Below are 6825 nucleotides of genomic sequence, written 5' to 3' on the forward strand. Positions count from 1 at the left end.
GGATCCATGGGCTTCCAACCCAGATCATATAAAATAACAAAATCTGTGGGGAGCCTCAATTCATCCTTTGAGGTTTATTATGATATTATCCATTTCACTGTGTATTCTTAACAACCGGAATTCACAAAATATATTTCTTCTTCAGGTGTCGATTGTGATAAAATCGAGCTTCATCATTTTCTTATGCCAAAGAAATATATTGTATGCCACCACTTGTAATAATACCTTAAGGGTTGTCAATTTAATTGTTGGAACTTCAGGTTCACAACACTGTTAGATTTTGTACTTCAGACGAAAATCACATATTCTCATGGTATGAACATTCCTATAATTTCTTGTACGTATTTCGGGACTTTATGCCTCAACATAATTGTCCATGTTTTGAGGAACTTCTAGCATCTCATTTAATTGTTCAGCCATGAGCTTAAGGTACTATTCATCAATTCATGAATACGATTTTTGTTCATGCATGTAGTATGTTTGCCAGTACAGTTACCATTCATGTGTATGACACCATTCACGTATACAGTTGCTATTCATAATATACGGTACTGTTACATTATCAACGAACTTCAGGTCCTTATTTACATGTCAAGGATCAAGGATCTTCAAGTCCGATCACTTGTTTACAAATATAGTACCGAAGAGACTGTCAGCTTTCATATCATTATCATCATCAAGGATCTTCAAGTTCTGTTGTAGTTGTTGAAGGAAACATGCATATAATGTTGAGGAAATGAACTTTAGCCACAACCTATACAACAAAAACATTCTAAATGGCAGATTTATTTTGTTTATACTACTTGAGCTAAACCTTTTTCATTTTAAACCAAGTATCTTAGCCTAGTCTCTTTGAACACAAATAGAAAAGGAAAAATGGAATAGATCTTTACCCTTGATGAATTTTCTTGATTTCTCAAGAATGAACATCTTTGTTGGAAATGCCCTTAGTTTCTCTTGATTTTGACTCATTCACCTTAAGGCTCCAAGATTGCAGTCCTCTACCTCACCACACCAAATGCTCCTAGAGATGAAGAGAAGGCAATCAAGAAGTATGGATGCTAGTCTACTTCTTGATTGGACCAATTTTTGGTTTACGAAAGATGAGATACAATGATGATCACTCATCAACCAAAGTAGGAAACCAAAACCCCTAGCAAGGTTTTCTCCAACACTTAGCTTATATAGGATAATACAAAAGGCAATTGGGTGGGTATTTGGGGCTCCATTTGGTCCATGGGTCATGTCATCGTATGCCACTTATCCCTTGGGCCCAATAGCCTTTTGGGCTACTTTGTCTCTTTCTTTTAAATCATACTTAAAAGCCCAATCCAATATTTCTATATATGTCAATATTAATTCCATAATTAATCTTTTAATTATAATTTAACTATTAAATTATAATTATAGTCTTACTTAATTAACTCGGTCAAAGTATTTGACTGTGGTCAATTGCTCCGGTCAACATGTTGACTTTTGACCGTTGACTTTGATATTTGATTATCAACCATTAGTTGTCTCCTCATTTCATTTCTCTTCATTTGTACCTCTAATCACATTCTTTGGGTGTGCAGATTCGTATGTTCCCTTTAGCGTGATAGTGGGTTGACTCAACTCCTCATAGATGATATACAAATTTAATTCCACAATTTAATTCTTCCTATTAATAAAGGTTAATTGAAACTTTTAGGACATCCACAAACCATGGTTGTCACCTAGCAGCAAGTTAAGGTTATCCGAGCTAAATGAGGCGTTGTGAAAGAATCTATTCAAATTGGAATGACCATGCAATTGAATCCTTCTCTTATGTCAATACTCCTTATTCACATTATTAGATCATGGAATCCGACTGTCAATATCCTAATGTGAATCATTCCGTTTATATGATTATCCTGGTAAGACTTGAAGACTTCTTATTTCAAGTCTTATCCACTACTCTGCGCAGAGATTTGACCAATCATATTTTGGAGTATTCTCTCTTCTTTACTAAGAATAGAGATTCCTTGTTGTACATTCATTTGCTTCCATGACTATTGAGAATCTTGATGAGCACCTTGAAGCTATGCACATCATGGTCGTATAGTGCCCTCAAAGATTAACAGTATATGACAAGACCCGATCCAAATTCCACTTTGGAATCCGAGTCGAACCCTGTGTGTGTCCGACACCTGGCGGGTGTCAGGCACAAATGACTAATTTGCCCTTCTTACTAAAATCCAAATTCTTTTTAGGTTTGACATCCGCCGAAAATTCGGCAGAGTCTCCTCTGTAAACTGAATCTTTTCCCAAATTTTCACCTGTTGGAAAGCATACATATATAAAAGAAAACATCACAACCGCCAGCATGCTTTCAACTTACATCCAAACAACTTAACCAACTAACCGGCCTGAGGCCAAACAGAAAATCTTTGGGCAAATCTTCAGAGCAACTAATTCAAAATTTAAGATAACAGTATAAATACAAAAAGAACTCCTACGTAGCGGAGGAGATGGATGGAGGAAAGTGACGGCCCTGTGGTGATGTCCCCGTACACGACTACTGCCTGGGGGCGCAAAACATTGAAAAACGTGAGTGGACAAAAATAAAGTTTTAGAACATAAGGTATCAACATACTAACCCCTCTGTTAAAACATTTAGAAAATTTAATCATATCCATGTTCAATATCCGTATGAAAATTCAGGCATGCAAATCCTCATACATATAGCTGAGCATATATTCAGTGAAACATTAACAAAATATCTGAGATTAATAAAGGGAAACAATTTCCTTCCACCTAGGTGTACCCATCATAAATCCGTCAATTCCATAATTTCCGACAATTCCTCCTAGCAGGTCTCGGTAGCATAAAGTTACTCGAGCCGCATTCCTTGCAAGACTCAGAGGACACTTGGTCCACCCGAGCCGCATTCCTAGCACCACAAAGTTTGAGCGTCCCCGAACTTGTGGGCAATTGTCAAACGCGCGCTGACTCATCTGAAGGCAACTGGGATGTCCTTGGACATCATTATAATCGAAGTCAACAATTTATCCGAAGGCAACATTTTTGGGTACCTATGGTGGTTTAAAAACAAAATACATGCCCTTCCTGGAAATTACCATTTTATTCCTCAACCAATCATTCAATATGATTAAAACCTCATTTCTTACTTTCCAAGCCATTTGCATTTAAATATAATAACATATAATCGAGAACATATATATATAATTTCATTATTCCTGCTCGGAAAGTAATAGCCATAAATAAATCCTTCAAGATCAAATATTGAAACTTTAATAACATAAAATCCATTTATAAAACAAAAGTCCACTCACTGTGCGTCCGAGTTGCTCTGACCCTTTGAGGGTCCATCCTGTGAATCAGCTGGTACCCGAGTACCTATTTAAGCCATCATAATATTTAATCAATAAAATTGCTCAACACAATAATTTAATTTAAAGCCTTGACCCCCGGCTTCTAAAAGTGCGTGTACTTAGTTTAAGACCAATCTTATCGAGTACGCTGAACCGATGTACTACAGTCCTTTGAATTTTTCTGCAATGCATAAAGAAGTCCCCCTAGGAGTAAAACTCCCAAACAACACTTGATAACGAGGGAGGAGTTTGTTTCAGTTATACTCTGTCCGAGAGGTCTAAACTTAATGAATAACCACTATTTTTGGATATGTTGTAGAGAACAGGAAACTGAACAACTTTCAAGAAGAAATCTTGGTCATCTAAATAAGGGAAATCGACATCCAAGAGTGAGTAAGGTGCTGTAGAATTTAAACAGCAGACTAGAGGACTTACTAACTTTGAACAAGGTTTCAGATGGTTATAGCACTTAAATTGCTGTGAATTTTGGATATGTCATAGTTCTATAATTAAGGAACAACCTGTATAAAGAAAGTGTTGTCGAATCATCAATAGAAATTAACACACAAGAAAGAATTCGAGCCTACCTCAATACAGCAGAACAAAATAAGTAGGCAACACTTCAACCAGCCTTGAGATGACTACACTTCTTGGATGAAGCTCCAATTTTGACAGATTATAGGCAAGACAAAGATGAACAACTTTGATGAAAGGAACGAAGCCACTAGATCAGAGAAAGGCCACATGCAAGAGTGAATAAGGGCACACTAGAGTGAAACCAGCAAACAGAATGAAAGTGAAGACTAGTCTCACCTTAAACACGATTTACAGTAGATAGAAATCTCCGTTTGCCTTGGAATTCGGATATGTTTTAGATGTCGACCTCAGAAACAATTGTTATGAAGGAATAGAGGTAAGAATCGCAACAGAAACCCGCATGCAAAGAGAAATCCGTGCTTAACACAGAGTATCAGACAGAGATGAGCTGTTCATACTCAAACTGGGGTTTGAGGTGTTTATATTTCTCCGACTTGGCTAATTTTCGGATATGTTCTACTCAAGAGGCAGACGAACAAGTTTGAAGAAGGAACTATTTCGTTTTGAGCTCAGGAAGTTGATGCTTTGGACCTGTGAACAGATCAGTAAGTCTGGAGGAGGTTCTGTCGGTTTGGGATTATTATGGGTTTATGGGACTTGTGTAGAATGAATAGAGAATATTGAGGGAATTTGTTGGGCTTATCAGATTTGGGGTTCAACAATAACAGACGTGTCAGGTGAATAAAAACAGATTTTCTGGTTTTCTAAAAACCATCTTTGAACTGTTTACAAGTTTGCCACCGGACAAATTCCTTTATCGCAACTTTTTCGTTACAACTTCGATTCGAGCCCACTACGTGTCTAAAAACTCATTTCGACGTGCTCTACATAATGGTCCAATAGGAATTTTCAAATTCCTTCCCGGTCAAAAAGTCAACTTTTATACTCGTTAAAATATTCCAGGGGCAAAATAGTTTTTTTCTAGAATAAAATAATAATTGAAAATTAATTAAGGATCGAGTTGTTACAGTATAGCCACAAAACATCTATGATGCCTCAAGTCTAAGGATTAGTTTGCACCATTGCAATTTAAGAGTTCCAGCTTGACATGTGAGTAAAGACGTCCATACTGTAACTCATGTGTTGGATCGCATTCAGTGTACTTGTTCTTCTACAAGCACCTACACACATATCGATGTGTCTCCACACTTAACTTGAGACGTTGTCATTCCCTACATATAGAGACGATACTGTGTGCACTGGTCTTTGCAGAATATTGATGCCAAATCATTATTCCTATGACCAGGAACATATTCAGGATTTAGGGATGATGAGAAGTCTCCTTGTATTTAATCTCATTACATAGCTCTCATATCCACTCGTGTATTCCTTGGACTATAGTTGTTCTACATATTGAAAGGTAATATATGATGATTTAATGTATAAAATAACATTTCTTGCCCATTGATAACATAGTATGTCTTTTATCAAAGATGTCCTTAACTCTAACTATTACATAATTAGTTGGCTTTAAGGGCATATTTCTAACAATCTCCCACTTGCACTTTAAAGCCAATCTGACATGTATCTAATACCCATCTTCTCCATGTGTCGGTCCTGCTGAAGCTGACTCATAGGCTTTATGAGTGGATCTGCTACGTTGTTTGCTAAAGCCACCTTAAGCACGCTGTTGTGTAGATACAACTACACCAAAATGGATTCAGTTGCATCCTCAACTTGTGATACTCGCAAGTGCACGAGCCGTTCGGTAGTATAGCGTATGTAAGTGCGAGGTCGATCCCACGAGGATTGGTGATTGAATAATCCAATTTAGTTTCCCTACACAAAATAGAAAAAAAAACAAAGAACATAAAACAAGAAAGAAAGAAATAAGTAACTCAAGCAAATAAGTTCCCAAGTTCAATTTAGATTAATGGATTGATTCTAGCTAAAGTATGATTAAGCCATGGTGTGTGGTCACAACCTTGTGTTCCTAATTCCCTAATTTGATCATTTGTTGTCTAACCTAAAATTAAGCATTAGGAACCCATTAAGCATAGAAGAACAATTTAAACAACCAAGCATGTATCTAATCCCTGTTGTCGAATGTCCATACATACTCTTCCTATTCATAGTTCAATTCGAATTAAAGCATGGTGTATACTCTTAATTCAAACCAAGATAGCTAACATGCAAGCCTAAATGGTGATCAATCATTCAAACTAGCATATTAACTTATAAGCATAATGAATAAGAACAAAAACCATAATTGAAACTTGGAAACTAATTAAACTTGAATACTTAAGAAAAGAATTTACATAACAATGAAAATTAAAGTAGAACTTGGAAAGACTTAAAGGAAAATTTCGGCACAAAGATCTCATTATAACAATTGAAAACTAGAAAGAGAAACTAAGAGAATTTGAGGGAGAGAAGGGAAGGGAGCTCTAGAGAAGTGTTTGAGAGCTCCCCCCCTTGGGGTGTGTTTACAAGCTTAGAGAACTTCCCTATTTATAGGCCTAGGGGAAGTGAAAATCTGAATTCAATATGGCTAATGCATACAACACTTGTTTTATAAAATCTAAAATGGTTGATGCACTTGTATTAGAAAATCTAAATTGGGTGATGCACTTGTATTAGAAAATCTTGAATTGGTTGATGCACTTCACCAATAGATCCCACCAGTAGCCCTAGCTCATCTTCATGTCACCATGACCAAGCTTCCAACCAGAAATGATAGCTCATACCTAGCTCACCATGACCAAGCATCCAACCAGCACATGCTGAGGTCAGCATGACCAGCAACTTCAAGGGCTTACAACTTGGGCTTCTCTTAATCAAATTAGAACTTTAAGCACTCGAAATTGAAGTTCAGAATGTCTTCTTTCCAGCCATATGTTATTTGGGCCAATCCAAGGTCGGAGGAGGAAGTTAA

At 36.8% G+C, this 6825-nt stretch overlaps 1 long non-coding RNA gene across 1 annotated transcript; it reads right to left on the reverse strand.

Moving 5' to 3' along the window:
* Nucleotides 1–2298: 2298 nt before the first annotated feature.
* Nucleotides 2299–4589, reverse strand: LOC148293882 (uncharacterized). The gene is made up of 4 exons (XR_015836743.1): nucleotides 4167–4589; nucleotides 3941–4077; nucleotides 3315–3378; nucleotides 2299–2543 (listed from the first exon to the last, which is right to left on the reverse strand). It is a non-coding gene; the product is annotated as an uncharacterized LOC148293882 (long non-coding RNA).
* Between the last annotated feature and the right edge of the window lie 2236 nt (nucleotides 4590–6825).

This window comes from Prunus avium, chromosome 6 (genome assembly GCF_965620075.1).
Source record: "Prunus avium chromosome 6, drPruAviu1.hap1.1, whole genome shotgun sequence".
In the NCBI taxonomy this organism is placed as follows: Eukaryota; Viridiplantae; Streptophyta; class Magnoliopsida; order Rosales; family Rosaceae; genus Prunus; species Prunus avium.